This window comes from Magnolia sinica, chromosome 1 (genome assembly GCF_029962835.1).
Source record: "Magnolia sinica isolate HGM2019 chromosome 1, MsV1, whole genome shotgun sequence".
Classification (NCBI taxonomy): domain Eukaryota; kingdom Viridiplantae; phylum Streptophyta; class Magnoliopsida; order Magnoliales; family Magnoliaceae; genus Magnolia; species Magnolia sinica.
Window position 1 is genome coordinate 129,740,597 of NC_080573.1, and position 5,273 is coordinate 129,745,869.

The 5,273-nt window shown below is 38.0% G+C and overlaps 1 non-coding gene across 1 annotated transcript; it reads left to right on the plus strand.

Annotated features, from left to right (window-relative positions):
• Window positions 1-4,633: 4,633 nt before the first annotated feature.
• LOC131223232 (small nucleolar RNA R71) lies at window positions 4,634-4,740 on the plus strand. Its single transcript, XR_009160348.1, has one exon. It is a non-coding gene; the product is annotated as a small nucleolar RNA R71 (small nucleolar RNA).
• The last annotated feature ends 533 nt before the right edge of the window (window positions 4,741-5,273 follow it).

The following is a 5,273-nucleotide window of genomic DNA, read 5'->3' on the forward strand; positions in this document are numbered from 1 at the left end:
TTTCGGAAAGAACTGGTGACGAGAATTGTACAATAGGACCTTTTGATGAGGTTCAAAATTCTTCATCAGGATATTTTTGTCATGAAAAGCTTTAGTCTTCTCTTTATAGATTTTAGAATTTTCATAGGAGTCTCTCCTCAACTCCTCTAATTCATTTAACTCTAATTTTCCCTGTCCACTTGCTTGATCCATATCAAAGTTTAATTTCTTTATTGCCCAGTAGGCTCTATGTTCCAATTCTACAGGCAAGTGGCAAGCCTTCCCATACACCAATCTGTATGGAGACATTCCAATCGGGGTCTTATAAGCAATCCTATAAGCCCATAAAGCGTCGAATAGTCTGAGGGACCAATCCTTCCTATCTGGCCTTATAGTTTTTTCTAAAATGTGTTTGATTTTCCAATTAGAAATCTCAGCTTGCCCACTCATTTGTGGGTGGTATGGGGTGCTCACTTTATGCTTGATGCCATATTTCTTCATCAAAACCTCAAATGTTCTATTGCAAAAGTGAGACCCGCCATCACTAATGATGGCCTTTGGAGTTCCAAATCTAGCAAAAATATCTTCCTTGAGGAATCGTATGACCACTTTGTTGCCATTGGTCCTACTTGGAGCTGCCTTAATTCACTTTGAAACATAGTCCACACCAACCAATATATAAAGAAATCCAAAAGAAGATGGAAATGGACCCATAAAATCAATACCCCAACAATAAAAAATCTCCAATCGTAAAATTGGGGATAAAGGCATCATGTTGCGCCGGGACACTCTTCCCAACCTTTAACATCTATCACAAGTAACACGGAAAGCATGGGTGTCTTTAAACATGGTGGGCCAGTAAAAACCACACTACAGGATTTTTGCAGTGGTTTTCTTAGCAGAAAAATGGCCACCACATGCTTCCATGTGATAAAAAAAATAACACTTCGAACTTCATCCTCTGGGACACAACGTCTAAAAATTTGATCAGTCTCATATTTATATAAATACGGGTCATCCAAGAAGAAGTTCCTAACCTCGGTTTTAAAACGCTTCCTATCTTGTGACTTCCAATGATATGACATTTTTTCCGTTACAAGATAGTTCACTATATCCGCATACCAAGGCAATTTGGAGATTACAAATAATTGTTCATCAGGGAAAGTGTCCTGGATATGCATCTCCTCAGTGGAATCATCTAACACCAATCTAGAAAGGTGATCAGCCACTACGTTTTCTACTCCTTTCTTATCTTTTATCTCTAATTCAAATTCTTGAAGTAGGAGGATCCATCTCAAAAGTCTCGGCTTTGCATCCTTCTTAGATAACAAATATTTCAAAGAAGAGTGGTCCGTGAAAATGACCACTTTGGATCTCAATAAGTAGGACCTAAACTTATCCAAAGCAAAAACTACTACAAATAACTCTTTTTCAGTTGTTAAGTAGTTCACTTGGACCGAGTTTAGAGTTTTACTCGCATAGTGAATAACGTAGGGCCGTTTATCTTTTCCTTTGGCCCAAAACAGCCCCTATGGCATAATCACTTGCATCGTACATTAGTTTAAAAGGAAGTGTCCAATCTGGTGGACGCATGATAGGTGCAGTGGTAAGGGATGATTTAATTTTATTAAAGGCACTTGCACACTTATCTGTCCACTTAAATGGAACATCCTTTTGAAGAAGATTAGTCAAGAGTCTAGTAATGGCACTAAAGTCCTTGATGAATCTTCTATAAAAACCAGCATGCCCTATAAGTGATCTAATATTTATAACAGTTCGGGGGATAGGTAGATTAGTTATAATATCAAGTTTTGAGCGATCTACCTCGATTCCATTTTTTGAGATAACATGGCCCAAAAGAATTCCCTTTTGAACCATGAAATGACATTTCTCCCAATTTAAGATAAGGTGTTTCTCTTCACACTTAGACAAGACAAGAGATAAATTGTTGAGGCATTCCTCAAAACTACTCCCAAATACAGAGAAGTCGTCCATGAAAACCTCAAGAAACTTCTCAACCATATTTGAAAAAATACTTAACATACACCATTGAAAAGTTGCTCGGGCGTTACACAATCCAAATGGCATCCGTTTGAAAGTAAACGTGCCAAATGGACAAGTGAACGTGGTTTTCTCTTGGTCTTCCAGGGCTATCGCTATTTGGTTATATACAGAATATCCATCAAGAAAACCATAAAAGGAGTGACCTGCTACCCTCTCTAGAACATGATCAATGAATGGTAGAGGGAAATGGTCTTTCTTTGTTACTTGGTTCAATTTTCTATAGTCAGTGCAAACACGCCAACCAGTGGTGACACGTGTTGGTATGAGTTCATTATTAGAATTCTGCACAATAGTTATTCCAGATTTCTTTAGGACTACTTGAGTTGGACTCACCTAAACACTATCAGATATTGGGTAGATAATTTTCACATCCAATAATTTGATCACCTCATTTTTTACAACTTCCATCATGTTTGGATTGAGACGCCTTTGAGGTTGTCTACTTGGTTTGGCGTTATCATCGAGGTGGATCCGATGGGTGCATATGGAAGGGCTTATACCTTTAATGTCAGAAATGGTCCAGCCCAAGGCTCCTTTGTGGTCTCTTAGAACTTTCAACAATTTAATCTCTTGATCCTTCTCTAAAAATGAAGAGATCACTACAGGATAAATTTTATTTTCACCTAAGTATATATACTTAAGCTCATTTGATAGTGGTTTTAAATCAAGCTTTGGATCATTGGTTGGTGATGACAAAGGTCGCAAGTCCTCGATAGATAGGATTTGAGTGCGCGGTCTCCATTGGTACATACCATGTCCTGGTGGTAGTGCTCTCATTATCATCAGAAATTTCAGCAAGCACTTTTTCTAAATTATAATTTTTCAAGTCTCCAATGACTTGAATTAATTCCTCGGTCAGACTAGGTTCTAATTCCTCTTCTTCTATCAAGCAGTCTATGAAATTTAACTCATGGATCTCATTATTATCAATGGACTGCTTACATAGATTGAAAATATTTAGCTCTAGAATCATGTTACTAAAAGACAAGTTCATCATTCCATTCCTACAATTTATGATTGCATTTGAAGTTACTAGGAATGGGCGGCTTAAAATGATGAGAACTTGAGCACTAGCATTTACACATGGTTCAGTATCTAGTACAATAAAATCCACAGGGAAGTAGAATTTCTCCACTTGGACTAGCACGTCCTCTAAAAATTTCCTTGATACCTTAATAGAACGGTCAGTGAGTTAGAGTGTAATCGTGGTTGGTTTAAGCTCGCCTAACCCCATTTGTTTGTAAATTGAATAAGGTACTAAGTTGACACTTGCACCCAAATCTAGCAAAGCATACTTAATTTGAAAATTCCCAATAATACAAGAAATAGTAGGACTTCCCGGGTCTTTGTATTTGGATACAACCCTTTGTTGAATGATAGCGCTCACTTTCTCAGTAAGAAAGATCTTTTTGTGCACATTTAATTTCCTCTTTACAGTGCACAAGTTCTTGAGATATTTAGCATATGATGGAATTTGTTTAATGGCATCAAGCAGAGGAATATTGACAGTAACCTTTTAGAGCACATCCAACACCTCTTGATATTTCATGGGGACAGTTGGATTCCGAAGTCTAGATGGGAACGGAACTGGAGACTCATATGACTTAGTCTCTTTATCCTTTTGCTGTTGCGGCTCTTGAACCATAGCCGGTTCATCATTTTCTTGAGACAGTGGCTCATCCTCCGGTATTTCTACCGGTTGCATTATCTTGTTATCGACCTCTTTTCCACTTCTCAAGGTAATGATGGCTTAACTTGTTCATGATGTAGCTCACTTGGATTTGAGTCTCCAATGAAATGTGTGTTTCTAGAGTTTGACACAGGTTGAGAAGGAAGGGTGTCTTTTTCCCTAGCATTTAGTTGAGTCTCAATCCTAGCCACAGCTGTCTTTAATTCTTGATTTGATTGGATTAGAGACTGATTCATTTGAGCTTGATAGTTCATGAATGTGGTTAATGCATCCTCTACAGATGATCGCTTTGGTGGGGGCACATATGGTGCATTGTCAGGTGCCCCAAAGAAGTTATTTTGTGGAGGTATTTGAGGTGCATTGGGCACATTAATTTGTGGTTCATTCTTCCAACTAAGATTAGGATGGTTACGCCAATTTGGATTGTACGTGTTTCCCAATGGTTGCATAACTGACCTTTGGTAATTATTTATCGCATTTCTTTGATCATGCTCATGTGTGATATTTTGTACAACTGAGATTATTGGACAATCCTTTGTGTCATGGTCTGTACCACCACAAATGCTACAAAAATTATCTAAGGAAGTGTTTGCTTTAACCATATCAACCTTCCTAATTTCTAAGGCTTCGACCTTTCTAGCCAATGCAACGAATTTTGTATTAAGGTCGTCTTCCTCTCTTAGGATATACATTCCCGCTTTTTCTCTAGGAATGAGTTTAGTTTGATTTGATTTAGTAGAGATATCCCATGTCTGCGTATTTTCTGCTAACATATCTAGAAAATCCCAAGCCTCATTATGATCTTTGTCAAGAAAGGTTCCACCACATATCATCTCTATGAACTGACGAGTATCCATGGTGAGCCCCTTTCGGAAAGCATCAGTCACGTGCCATGGTTCATAACCATGATGTGGACAAGTAATTAGAATGTCTTTGAAGCGCTCCCAAGCTTGAAAAAATAGTTCATTCCCCTTTTAGGAGAATGACATGATTTCTTATTTTAGTGCATTTGTTTTGTGCTTGGGAAAGAACTTTTTCAAAAACTCTCTACTTAAGGCTTGCCATGAAGTGATGGTATTAGGTCTTAGAGAGTTGAGCCATGCTTTGGCCCGATCCTTTAAAGAAAATGAGAATAACCTAAGCTTAAGTACATCCCTATTGTCATTGTTTACTTGTAACGTTGCAATTACTTCCTCAAAGTCCTTGAGGTGCAAGTAGGGGCTTTCAGAATCTAAGCCATGAAATTTTGGAATTAATTGAATCATACCTGATTTAAAATTAATGTTCTCTGTGTGAGCAGGGAACACTATGCAAGATGGTAAAGTTGATCTCTCAGGGTGTAAATGTTCATGTAAAGTCCGTGGTTGGTTTAACACATTCCTATGAACTTCATTTTCATCCTTAAGAGGAAGATTATTTTGATTTATAGTTGGATCTGGCAGATTTGGATTTGGATTATCAATTGGGTTTACCATGGAATCCAAGTGATGTCGAGTGCCTCTTCTAAGTGAATGATCAAGGCCTGGAACTAGTCCTCCTT